Source organism: Oryctolagus cuniculus, chromosome 2, assembly GCF_051225735.1.
Source record: "Oryctolagus cuniculus isolate XC-2025 breed Fujian yellow rabbit chromosome 2, ASM5122573v1, whole genome shotgun sequence".
NCBI lineage: Eukaryota > Metazoa > Chordata > Mammalia > Lagomorpha > Leporidae > Oryctolagus > Oryctolagus cuniculus.
This window is the reverse complement of record NC_142868.1, coordinates 13987248-14001807: the sequence shown is the minus strand read 5'-3', so window position 1 is coordinate 14001807 and position 14560 is coordinate 13987248. Positions and strand designations below refer to the sequence as shown.

At 39.0% G+C, this 14560-nt stretch overlaps 1 long non-coding RNA gene across 2 annotated transcripts in view; it reads right to left on the bottom strand.

Moving 5' to 3' along the window:
• Positions 1-14560, bottom strand: part of LOC149127691 (uncharacterized) — a 405872-nt gene that overhangs the window by 62568 nt on the left and 328744 nt on the right. The window lies entirely within an intron of this gene.

The window sequence follows — 14560 nt, the reverse complement described above, 5'->3', positions numbered from 1 at the left end:
TTTACTGTCACAGGAGAGGACCATGGCCTGGGCAAGGTAAGAAGTTAGACTGGACATGCCATTGTAAAGTCTGGAACTTCTAAGTGTTATACTGACCAAAGAAGATGACAAAAACATTTGTTTATCTTGGCTTTGGCGCTGGAAGGAAAATTACTAACCATTGTAATTGTATGTGAGGTCTGCCTTCATGTATAATTACTCTACTCTTTGGTCTAGAAAACCCAAGCCAAAAAATTACTTCATAGGGTCCAAGAATAGTGACACCTCTAATTTCTTGGCAGCAGGAAAGGTATATTCTCTATAAAGGAGTTTGTCCATAACTCAGAACCACATAGATTCTGCAGATTAAATTCACACAAATAAAAGTTTATAAGCTAATATTTAACAATTTTTAAGGAAAAAAGAAGTACCTTGAGTAGAGAAATAAATCACAGAAACAGACTTTTAGGATTACAAATAGTATAATGATCAGATCCAGAACATAAAGTAGCTATGGTTGAAATGTTTGCAGAAATAACAGATGGAATTGAAAATATGAATAAGAAACATGAGTCTATAAGAATATAATGAGGCAGATATTTTAAATTAACTTTTCTAAAGTTTAAAATGTGAGCCCTGTGGTTAAAAGTGTAATACCCAGCTTACATAAGGGCTCTGATACAGCTGCAGAAGTATTGAAGTGAAAGACATACCTAGAGAAAATGTTCAGTCTGCAATGTGGAAAGGAGAATTTAACATATCTTGTATCCAAATGTCCTTAATAATTTATAGATCAAGAAGGCAAAAATATGTATACAGTTTATTTGGGAAAAAAAAGAATGAAAATATGTAGGACTGTTCCCATAAGAGAATATTTATATATTTCTGAAGTGTGAATAAGACATCTACACAATTGATCACATCTAAAGTATGAAAAGGTACATTTCAATATACTTCAAAGGAATACATATGTGTAGACCATGTTCTCTGTCTAAAAGGTAAGTTAGGAATCTACAACAAAGGGCTAATGGGAAAAGAACCCACACCTTTCAATGAGCTTTACCATTACTCACTTTGACTTGCCTGTGGCTGGAGGAAACTAGAGTGTAGAGATCTATGATAATTGTATTTCATAACAACCCTTGAAGAATTTTTTTTTTTTTTGACAGGCAGAGTGGACAGTGAGAGAGAGAGAGAGAAAGGTCTTCCTTTGCCGTTGGTTCACCCTCCAATGGCCGCCGCGGCCGGCGCGCTGCGGCCGGCACACTGCACTGATCCGATGGCAGGAGCCAGGTACTTATCCTGGTCTCCCATGGGGTGCAGGGCCCAAGCACCTGGGCCATCCTCCACAGCACTCCCTGGCCACAGCAGAGAGCTGGCCTGGAGGAGGGGCAACCGGGACAGAATCTGGCGCCCCGACCGGGACTAGACCGCTGTGTGCCGGCGCCGCAAGGCGGAGGATTAGCCTCGTGAGCCACAGCGCCGGCCGACAAATGCATATAAATCTTTAACACAACTATATTCTTAATGAGTTGCACTTCTTTAGTTCACCTTTTTTTGCCAAAATACATTTCCTATCAGCCATGTGTGTATTTACTGTATTTACAATATTTTCCTTTTAGTATGTCATAAAACGTAATCAAATCATCTATAGCCTTTTGTTCCTTGCTTCTTTCATTTCCATGCATTCAAGATTGTTTTTGGTTAATTTCTATATCAATATTATTTCCTTTCTTAATGCTGGGTCATTTTCCAGTGTATGAAATGCCACAATTTGCTGCTACATATACTGTTTGATATGCAGTTAAGTTGTTTCCAGTTTTTGGTGATTATGAATGAAGCTACTATAAAAATTTGCAAATAGGTTTTTGTGTGGCAATTGCCTGAATTTCTCTCCAGTAAATGCCTAGAGATACAATGGCTGGTTCTTGAGATAAATACATATTAAATTTTGTGAGAAACTGATAAATTGCTTTCCCAAGTGGTAACATGCTTTTGTATCTCACCAGTGATGGACAGGAAGTCTAAATGTTCTGAAACTTTGGCTTTGCATAATATCTCCATATCTATTTTTATAATTATTTTTAGCTATGCTAAGTGGTATGTCTTCTTTGATTTTTCACAGCATTATTTGCTTATTTCAGTCTAGAAATCTTTCACTTACTTTGTTAGGTTTATCCCTAAGTTTTTCAAGTGTCTAGGATTATTGTAAATAGTGTCTTTATTTCAATTTCCAGCTGTTCAAGGTTGGTTCTGTACATTGACCTTGTATTCTACATCTTAATTCACTTATTCTTCTAGCTTTTGAAAAATAGATTCTTTGGTATTATTTTGTAGACAATATGCCATGCAGTTATGGATCCTAAATTCTTTGTCTCATTGTATATAGCAATTGCCAAGAGCCCAACGTGCCATGCATCCAATGTTTATCAGGAGCTTATAGTACAATAGAAGGGAGACATTGTGGCTGGAAGAGTTTCTGCCAGCCAGCTGTCCATCAGGAGCTCAATAGATACTACCATGGGGTTGGGAACGCATGGTGATTTCTCCTCCACATACAGCACTTCTCTCTATGGGCCTACAATTGTGATTTATCCTCCTTGGTAGACTTTGGTTTGCACTGGCTGGGTGTTCTGCAAAGATGTGGTTGGTTGCCTACTACTGCCACCCCTGGAAAATCACAAATCAGTCACATTGAGTTATTCTGGGCATATGGGCAGATTGAGAAGTCCCAACAAGTTAGATGGGCTCATTTGTGGTTAGGGTCAAGATGTTCCTTGTGCCTGATTGACTTAGAGGTGGAAATGGATACATGTCAGGTCAGGAAGAGCTTAATTTAGTGAGTCTTTCTTCTCTCCTTTTTCTGTCTTTATACAAAAACTGTTTTTTCCTGTTGTTTGTTTCCAAGTGGCTATTTTTCTTTCCTTATTATACTGAATAGGATTTAGAGGGAATGTTTTAAAATCCAAGCCACCTCACCTGAGACATAGCAAAGCACTCTCATGCCTGTAATTTCTTCCATTGAAACTGTGTTTTGAGGTGAAATAGATTGATATCAATAGATTCACCCTCCTCATCTTTCCCTCCAGTAACCCTGACTGCAAGGTGAGGTGCTTGCCCTGGGATGTTTGCCAGAGCTGGGTGGGTGTTTCAGATGTGTGATGGCCTGTGCTTTCTTCTCTGCTGACTAGGAATTGGTAGTGACTGAAGGATGATCTTCAAACTTCATCATCATGTCAACATTCTAGAACTGATCTCTTTACTGCACAAACACAAACACACACAACACCTACAGATGCCTCCCATTACGTTTCTCTTCTCAGCAAATAACAGCACACAACAGTTTAAAAAATATCCTTAATTTTCTTCTTCCTCTTATTTATGTGTTTGTACTCCCAGCACATATTGCTGCCAACTCTTCTCTACCTCTACTAACTCGATCTATTACATAAATGGGCTAGACTATTTCATGCTGTTTCCAACCTCAAAGCAGACTAGGACCTCTAGGCCAAAGCACACTGGTGAGAAATTCAAATTCTTAGGTACTCAAGTTGCTTTATATATGTATATCCCACAAATTCCCAGTCTCAGCCATTTAGAGCCAATCTGTTTTACATACTCCATAAAGCTGTACCTAGCATCTGCTAACCATAAGTAAGACAACCCTGGAGCTATAAAGACCCTGAACTGCTGCCCTTCACAACTCTCGACTTGTAGACTCCCCACCTTGGTGCTGAGTGACATCACCTAGACATGCAGGCCCCTTCTGGGTTTCCCTTCCTTTCCCTGGGACCTCCCTTGCCTGTTTCCTTCTGTGCAGTGGCCCCAGGCTGCTGCCTCTGGGAGTTTTCTTGCTAGGAGCATCCCTATCTCATGCAACCCTATCCTAGCACTGCCCACATTAAGCTTGCATATCACTGCCTCCCTTGGCGCCGTCTCTCAAATCCCTGAATTTACACAGCATCTTATTCTGCCTCACTAACCTGGCTTCTGGGAATGCTCCCCCAACCACCATCCCCAACCAATCTATTCTCTACACAGTGGCCAGATTGGTCTTTCTTAAATGTGAATTAAATGGTATTACTGCCCTGCTTAAAGCTGGTCTCATGTGCAATCAAGTTAGCTCTCACATTTTTAGAATAAAAGAAAATCATCTTAGCATGTACATCACCACCTTGTAGGATCCAGATCTTTTCTATTGCTTTGAGCATCTCTTGTGCAATTCTCCACATTGTGCGTTACCCTCAAACCTCTCTTATGAGCTAAATTGAGTCTTAATTTGAGATCTGTCCATTACGCAGGTATTTGCATGAATTTTTCCTTTTTGTTAGTCAGGTTTGAGATCTGTTTCATCTCCTCAGATCCAACTAAAAAAATGTTTTGCGGGACTTATATACTTTCTTGTTACTTTTTTCTTTCTTCACACAGTGAATCACACTTGTATTTCTATCAGAGCAGAGATCTGGTCTATTTAATTCAGGACTGTAATCTCACACCAAGTAGTAGCTTAATAAATAATTGCTGGATGAATGAATGAGTGACAGGGACATCAACCCAAACATGGATGAACAGTGGTCCGATCTTGGAATCAGGATATTCAGACCATGAAAAGTGATAGAACTCCAACACTGGACTCAACATTATGATCTAATCATATCAAGCAAGCATTAGTTTCTACACTTCTGAGCTCAGGCACATCTCCCTTTCTATGTAGTTAGCTAATTCTTCCTCACTTTGAACTACCTGCTCATCAAAATAAATCCCACCTGTCGCTCCCCCATTAGCGGAGGAACAACACTGGACCCTGCGCTGTTCTTTTGTCTGCTCGGCCCTTCCCGGGTTTGCTGCTGGTCTTTCCTGGGTTGGCTGCTGACCCCTCCACCTCCGTGGAGGGGTGGCTCCCCCTGCCACTTCCCCCACTTCCGCGGAGGAGTGGCACACCGCCGGCCGGCTCTCTCGGGGGCTGCTCAGATGTTATCCGGATGTTCCTGGTGCATGTTGTCTCTCTCCTCCTTTATAGTCCTCTTCCACCAATCCCAACTCTGCTACCCACACACCGAGCACGCTGCTCTCCTCCAATCAGGAGCAGGATCAGCTCCTGCAGCTTATCAGTCAAGTTGGCGAGAGGCAGCTGCGTAGAAGTTGTTTTGTCTCTTTCTCTCAGCACCATATTGTGGGAGAGCAGATGCATAGAATAAGTCTTAATTCCAGTAACTTAGTCTAGTCCGAGTTGCTCCCCACACCCACCCATCCCCCAACATATAGTAAGAACCTTCTTAAACAACCTATGCTCACTTCCTATATGTGTTATCACAACATACTGTCATTTCCTATTCTCACATATCTTTTCCATGGGAACCCATACTTGTTTGTCTTTTCTCAACTATCTACCATGTATCTGGCTATTGTGTGCTTGTAATGCCTTTTGTAGTTTTCATTGAATGAATCCATTTTACGTTTTATCTCAGAGCAGATTTAGTCATTCCAGAAACCATGCACTTTATTTTAAAAAGAAAAATCGACAAAACAAGAGGTGAGAGCTCAGAAACCATATCATTTGAGAAAATCTTGGGAGAATTAGAGGCATTCAACCACGAGGGAGACAACCCCAGGGGAAACATGAAGTGACTTTTCAAATTTCTGAAGGTACCTTTTGAGAGAACCTGACAGTTGTGATGGTATAGGAAAAAGACACAGTATCAGAAGGCTCCAGTTAAGTCCACATGAAGTTAATCACTTGTTATACTGAACTATGAGTATTCAAATTATAACTATATGACATTATTTCACATCCTAGTTTCATCCCATTTCCTAATAAAGTTTTGTTAAAAGAATGAGTAAAGGAATGAATGAGTTTTGCAAGCCATATAAAGGAAGTAAAAAGATATGCCATCTAAGAATAAATGTGAATAAACAGACTATTTAGTATGAATATTTTTGAGTAGAAAGTGGTTTAAATTCTTAGAAGTTAACTTATTGGCTGATGAGTAAATGCAGAAGAGAGAGAAATGCACTAAACATCATTATAGAGCAATCAGCCAAGTCTAGTTTGAGAAAAAATAGACCCAGTCTCTTCAGCAAAACAGTGACATGAAAAAGCAAATTGAGTCTAGGGACTACAATTACAAAACCCAAAAAATTAAAAGTTGAAGCAAAGCCAGTACAATAAGTAATTCATATTTAGGTCCTGATTATTCAAAAAACTTCTTTGAGAACACTGAGAAAAATTTAATATGAATTACGTATCCTTAAATATGAAAGACTTATTAAGTTTGTTAGTTCTAGTCAAACAGTGCCTCTAAGTTAAAGGTTCATGCTGGGGGTTGGTGTCATGGTATAGTGGGTGGAACCACCACCTCTGATGCTGGCATTCTATAAGGGTGCTGGTTGGTGTTCCAAGTGCTCCACTTCCAATCTAGCTTGCTGCTAATGGCCTGGGAAATGTAGCAGAAACGGCCCAAGTGCTTGTGTCCCTGTCACCCTTTTGGGAGAACAGATGAAGCTCCTAGCTCCTGGCTTCAACCCTGGTCATTGCAGCCATTTGGGGAAAGAGCCATTGGATGGACAACTTCTCCCACCTCACCCCACCCCACACCCATAACTCTGACTTTCAAATAAATAAATAAATCTTTTTTTATTGACAGGCAGAGTTAGACAGTGAGAGAGAGAGACAGAGAGAAAGGTATTCCTTCCATTGGTTCACCCCCCAAATGGCCACCATGGCCGGCGCACTGCACCGATTCAAAGCCAGCTGCCAGGTGCTTCCTCCTGGTCTCCCATGGGGTGCAGGGCCCAAGCACTTGGGCCATCCTCCACTGCACTCCTGGGCCACAGCAGAGAGCTGGACTGGAAGAGGAGCAACCGGGATAGAATCTGGCGCCCCGACCGGGACTAGAACCCGGGGTGCCGGCGCTGCAGGCGGAGGATTAGCCAAGTGAGCTACGGTGCCGGCCAAATAAATAAATCTTTAAAAAGAGAGATATGCTCGTGCTGAAGTATTTATGAATGAAATGACTGTGCCCCAGCTTTGCCTTTTAAAAACTTTCCCACACGAAAAGATAAAGGAGGGGTAGAGGTGGCATGTTACATAAGCTTGGTAACATGCTGATAGCTGTTGAATCTGAAAAAAAGGACACAGGAGATTTCCTGTACTATCTTTCCTAATTTTATATCTACTTTAATTTTCCTTAATAAAGTATTAAAAATGTAAAGCTCAAATTACATTAGAGAAAACAAAAAGGAGAACTCATAACACTCTTGTGACATACTCCTGGACCTAGTTCTGAATGTAGTGTGTGTGGATATTGTGTGTATATGCACATGTGTATATGTAGTTTATGTCAATATTTGGCACAATTTTAGTGTCTCTGCTTCATTTCATACTCACTTTTCATTTTTCACTTTTCTATCATTTCACAAAAGGACACATACATTTGTCTGTTTCTGCTATCCTGTTTGCCATCAGTTAGATTTAATTATTGGAAATTAGAAGCAACTCTAGGAAAAAAGAGGTAATTTCTGGTGTTATCTAAAAGAATGAAAGAACAATTAGTTCTTGGGATAACTGAGGATTCTTGTTTCATGTGACCAAGGAAGATTGCCAGCTCTCTGAAGGAGTGACTTTGAAGAGTTCTCTAAGGAAGAGTTTCTTAATCGACTTGAAAATGCTGATTTTTATAATGGAGGCCTGAGTGGGGCCAGGATGTTGCATTCCTTATCACACCACAGAGAATCAGATGTTTCCAGTCCATGGCTTTGAGTAGCAAGGTTCTATTGACTCATAATAAATTTCCATAGGATATAAAACTCCCAGTTGAGATCTTTTAGAAAACACATTTGTCATTGACATCAGACCACCCATTTAATCCCCTGCTTTTTCAGGAACTCTAAAACATGATACCAAAGTCCTGACTTGATTGATCCCAAGCCCCTCCAATAAGAACTTGCCTCACCAGCATTTCTGTATAATACCTCCCTCCTACCATGCCCATGAATACTTTCCCTGAGCCAGTAAACATAGAGGCAGATTTGAGTTATTTCTCCTTCTTCCTTATTGGTCAGTAACAAAACCTTTTGCTTATCGAAAGACCAGCTTAATTCAGTGTTACTGGGAGATACAGGCAGCACATCTCCCTCATTCAGCATCATCATCAACTCACATGTTATTTCTGCTGCACTTGGTCTGGGATACACACATGAGATATTTGACTAAGAAGGACTTTTCTCTCTGAAGTGGCTGACTGATACTCCTCTAGCTCCATCTACCACCCCCAAACTTGTGTTACAAAGTCCTGAAATGACTCTATTTCCAAGTAATCCCTAGTTTATATAGGCCAAATGATTCAAGTTAAATAAGTAAGGCCATGAAATAATACTAAATAACACATAGCCTATCAAATTTTAAATTATTACATGATACATTTAAGTCCAAGATTAACTCATACTTGCAAACATAACAGTTCGTTTATAATAGAGTTCAAGAAGCCACAATGTATTAGTAATAAAGATGCAGTAAGTCACCAAAAATGACTTAGCAAAGACTTTTGAATTCATTTTCCTGGGGCCAGTGCTGTGGTATAGAGGCCGCCTGCAGTGCCGGCAGCCCATATGGGCAAAATTCATTGTCCTTTAAATAATGAAAGAGTAAGAGAGTGCTATGGCAAATTTTGTTCCACAAAGCAGTATATATAGACATACTGATAGATACACATATACATATAAGTATATACACACATTTATGTATATGTATGCACATATGAATTGTTTCATAGACCTACTATATACTTTTACACATAGATGTGTATCTCTGAGTGTAGTGTATTTCATGAAAAGGAATTTATATCCTCTTGCCAAATCTAGTTTCTTGCACTTTTTTTTTTTGTATTCTGAACATCTGTGAATGGAATGAGTTCTCTTAAACATCCTGGCTACTTTGGGTGCAGGACACAGGATGGATGACTGTGTTACTGTACTTCCTTGATCACAGAAGCCACTCTGCTCTCACCCGAGAGCTGCCCTTAAAAGACATCCTACAGGGATGGCAATGCCATCTGTTTCCCATTTCATACAGCTCATAGTGCAGGTTTCTATTTCAGTTTTTGTGCCCTGGATCCAGTTGATGGCATTTGAGGTAGCTGCGACCCATAGTGATGAGGATCGCAGAAGATGATGGGCTCGTTAAGCACATCTCATTTTAGACAAACTGCAAGTGGCATTTTGTTTATATGGTTCATTTCGCCAACAAATTAGATTTCAAATTGATTGCTTTCCAAAATGGCTTTGTTCATCAATTCTGAGACCAGGCAATTACAATCAGAATCCTAGTAATTAATGGTCTCCTATTTTTAAAATGTTTTTTAAACAGCAGGGAAGTCATGAACTTCAATAGGATGTAAAGTCAATTCTTGACTTTTCCTCTCCGTCAAGCACTGCCCAGTGTAGGCATGAAATAAAGGTCTTTGCACAAATTTACTTTGAAGGAAAATATTCAACAGCTCAGGAAAAAAAAAAAAAAAACCACGCTGTATGAGGGACTTAAATCCTATTATCTTGGAGTAACTAAAAGCCCAGCACAACATAAATAAAAAGCTGAACATGCTGGACCAGTGGACTCCTGGTGTAAGATTGTGAATGAATATTTCACTCAAAAAAGCAGCTTATACCATATGGTGTTTCTTTTTCTTTTTTTGAATTAGTACACAAAGTACTTAATTTAGTTGAGTTGTTGCTCATTATTCAATTTCATATTTAAAAATAGGACTGTCTTTTTGGGTGCCTCTGTGATATCGAATTAAAAACTGATGAAGAGTAATAGGGAACCTCCAGGGTTTTCTCCTTTAGTTGGCCCAAGTTTTTAGTATTAATCGGCAGATTTTTACTGCCAAATGTGGCAGAATGGTTTTGAGACTTTGTAGTATTGTGACTGGGGTCAAATTCTACCCACACTACTAATATCCTGATGAGTTTTGGATAATTTTCACAATCTTTTACTTTAAATAAAACATAGATGAAGATAACCATGTAAATCAAATATATAATTATCATATTATTTCTGTAAATCACCTAGAACAAGATGTGATCTTTCCTACCTTATCCAAAAGGGCCCTTTCATGGATCTCACTCGACCATAGCCTCCCCTAAGAACCATACTTCTGATTTTAGAGCAAGTATTCTCTTCCTCATACCTTAAAAAAAATAGTTGTCATCTAAATGAGTATCTCTAGACTTGGTATCAGCCATTTCTGTAGGAATTGGGAAAGTTGGTTCACTCCTCTACATTCTACATTAGTTATCTGTAATGGTCAGATGGTTCAGCTCCCGGGGTGTTGGTAGGACTATGGACATAGCTCAGCACAGGGAACATGGTCAGCCATGTCTTTCCATCCCTGTGCCCTTACCTGGAAAGGCTAGATGGCCTGCAGAGAGGGCAGCAGGGCAAAGCTCAGACCCTACGGTTTTCATAAAATCTTGCATAACAGAGCAACACAATCCAACCTTGATTGTCACACTGTGAAGAAAAAGTCATGAAGGAGATCTCATCCATCTGTCCAGCCATGAGAATGCTAGGAACACAAGACTTTTAAGCTCTCTAGAGGCACCCCACTCAGCCTCTAGGCACCTGAGCTTGGGTTTGTTGTCTCAACTCTGTATCTACAGGATGGTGTGACATCTGGTAAACTACTTTAAGATTTGGGATTTTGGATCTGAAACAAAGAATAAATCATTGAACTCAAACCTCTGCTACACTGGAAAGATTCAAACTCAAAAAGAAAAAAGGACAATTTTCTTTAGAACAAATTAAAGAAATTCAGACCTCTTGATTCCATTTCCAATTGTTTTAACCAACCCAAGTAGGTTCTTTTTAGAAATATTTCACAGATTCTGTTACTTTGCTGACCCAAAAGCTTGCCGTGGTTTCTAATGCCTACTGAACAAGCTCAACAGTCTCCACCAGGCCTGCTTATCCAGCACTAACCCTCTGATGTTGCTTGGTAGTGAGACATTTTCCACCACAAGCTGCTTCTTCAAAAGGGATAAATGTTTTATAGCCTCCTCCCCACTAAATGAGGAGAGTTCCTCATGGAGATGAGCAATGAGTGTGAGCAGGAAACCATAAGCATGTTGGAACTTTAGGTGGAGGCAGGATGTGGGGATCTGTGGGGAGCCAGATGGTGAAACCAGTGCTGCCTGAGCTGTAGGGGCCGATCCTGAGAGGAGTGGGAAGCAGAAAGAGATGGAAGAGAATGACAGTTGTCTCAAAGAACAGTCCATGAAGTTTGGGCACAAGGAATGCCATGGACCTTTCTGGTGTCTCCCAGACATCTTCAGAAAACATCTATTTCTTGCTTATGTCTTACGAGGATGTGTGCTTTGAGAGTGTATGAGAGATAGAGTGTTGTTTCAAATTTGGCCTGAATGCAGAAGCTTTTCATATGGGTATAAACAGTCATTGCCACACAGGACCCATTTTATTCACTGCTTAAAAGTGTTCCTTTTCCTTTTTGATATTTAAAAATCTTTATTTACTTATTTTCATCTACTTGAAGGCCAGAATGAGAGAGAGAGAGAGAGAGAGAGAGAGAGAGAGAGATTAAAGAGAGGGAGATGATCCAATCACTGGTTCACAACCCAAATGCCTGGAACAGTCAGGGCTGGGCCAGGCAAAACTCAGCAACTTGAAAACTCCATCCAGGTCTCGCACATGTATGTGGCAGGGACACAAACACTTACTTGATTATTTGCTGCTTTCAAGGATGTGAAGGAAATAGGGTTAGAATCTGTACTCTAATACATATATGTGGGATTCCCAAGAGGTGGCTTAATCCATTGCCCCACAAGCCCTGTCCCATTCTTTTTGATTTTAATTGATCCACAATTAAACATCTTTATGGGGGTAAAATGTAATGTGTTGATACATGTATACAATGTGTAATGATGACATCATTAGTATAATCAGCATATTCACTACATTAAATATGTAACCACTACACTGCCTTGACTCCTTAATATCTGTTCTCTGATATATATCAACCCATTATCCTTCCATGTAAATAGAACACATCTACTCTTTATGATGAGGAGATTCAAAATCTCACTTCTAGCTCCTTGAAATATAAAAGAAATTTTTGATGATCATAGTCACAATAAAAGAAAGAGCCAGTAATCTGTGTTGATACTTTGAAATAAGAAAGAAAATATTAGAATAAACAGTTACGGAGTTGAAATCTCTGAGTTTTGATTCAGGGACATTGGGGTTGCTTTAATTGAATAAGAGACTATTGCTTTTCAAATCCTAAATCACCAATTTTTCTAATGTATTATAAACAAATCAAAATTTAATAAAAATTTTCATTCCCTTCTATCTTTGAATGGGTATCAAAATTCATGTATTGTACATAATTAATGGGAGCCTGCTATGCAACAACAACTGTTCAAACTTCATAAATGTTCTTTTAATTCTTACAGTACTGTGATTACAGATGAGGCTCAGTGAGATTAAATGGCTTATCTAAGACAAACATCCAGTAAGTGAGAGAGTGAGGATACAAAGTCCATGTCCTTGATCACCACACTGACCCGACTCCTTACAGACCATTATCCTTCCACGTAAACTGAATATATCTGCTCTTCTCAACTTACTGACAAGCCTCCTGAGAATAAACTGTTTGTCATTTTCTCTGTATATCCTCTACAGATCCTTTTGGGCTGTTTTGGTAAAGTGAGGAGTTTGATCAAATTAGTGCCCTGTAAATGTTTTAAACTAGAATAACTCCTCTAACAAATTAAATCTGAGTCCATATGGCAATGCCTAGAATACAGAAAAGCAGAGTTTCTTTGAAATTAAATGAAGTCTCAGTACAAATAACCAAGTTAGTACTAAGGAACTTATCTAAGATACTTTATATTATGAAGCTTTTTTTTTTTTTTTTTTTTTTTTTTTTTTTTTTGGACAGGCAGAGTGGACAGTGAGAGAGAGAGAGAGAGAGAAAGGTATTCCTTTACTGTTGGTTCACCCTCCAACGGCCGCTGTGGCTGGCGCACTGCGCTGATCCAAAGCCAGGAGCCAGGTGCTTCTCCTGGTATCCCATGAGGGTGCAGGACCCAAGGACTTGGGCCATCCTCCACTTCACTCCCGGGCCACAGCAGAGAGCGGAACTGGAAGAGGGGCAACCAGGATAGAATCCGGCACCCCAGCTGGACCTATTGAGCCACGGCGCCGGCCTATTATGAAGCTTCTTAAGCCAGCAGACTTGAAACATCAGAGCAGAAGATTGCATCACCTGACTAGGTAGGATGATGGATTTTTTTAATTATTTCAGTATTATTCACTCAAAAGTGTTTGGAATGTTCCTATGAACTACTTGGAATTTATCACATCTCATAGCAAGTGATACCTCCCTTCACATCTATTTCTTGAACTCGAATGTGAAATCGTGTAAAGAGTACAGCTGTCAATGAGAAAAGCCTGAAATTGGCAAGTGATTGTAAGATGTGAACTTCTGTATGGGATCATGAATTTCTTAATGCTAATGGTTTGAAACAAAAGCATCCAGGTAATAATTCTCTGGAATCAGAGTCAGTATGACTTTGGCAGAGTTTGGCTATAAACACTTTTCCACCCAAATATTAAAGTCTACAATTCTTTAATTTTAGCAGAATGTAAAGAAGAAAACATAGACTAAATAAATGCCATTAGATCGTGACAATTACAAAAACACCCCCAAATAGCACTGTATATAAAATAATACTAAAAACATTATGCACACCTTAGTAATATCATTCATTTAAATTCTGTCTTCCTGTAAGGATACAACAACTCTTCCTATAATTTAAACCCAAATTGACAATATTTGAATATTGTGTTGGAAACCATTTTCTGACAAGTGATTCTTCACTTGTCTCAATAGTACAATCTCAAGTATTTCCTTCATTGCCAACCAAAAAGTGTACTTTCTTTTCAAATTAATGTATCCATTTGTATTCAAGAGACAACCATGTTACATGAGGAAATTAAGTGCTTACAACTTTGAATTGGTTTAATGTCCATTACTGTTCCCTCTATTGGGCTTTTAAGATTTCTAAAAAGGGAATGCAAATTAAATTGTGTGAGAGACAAATATCTCTTTCATTCATGATAAATTAATCTAAAAATCTTACCAATAATCTAAATGTTACATCTGGACTTGGTGCTGTCACATGGAAATTCATTATAGAGAATATTCTGTGTAGATTAAAGTGGCTAATGCAGCGTGTAAACTAAAATTTCTGCTATGACTTACAATTATACTTTCTCATCTAAGTGAAGATTGCTTTGACAGGCATTCATCAGCTAACTCATGTTTTGACATTTGACACAAAATATGTGCAATAAATATTCATGAGGGACCTTCAAAATTTTCATGGAAAATTGGAATTAAAGGATAAGCTCATTGTAGTGCAAAAATTTTTTGAGGTTGATGCATAATTTTTTAAATGTACACTTTAAATGAAATTTTTGTAGATGTCTCATATAAGAAATACCTGTTATGCAAAAGGTGTGTTCATAATGTCAAATAATGTATTTGCCAAATTCATAAAAAAT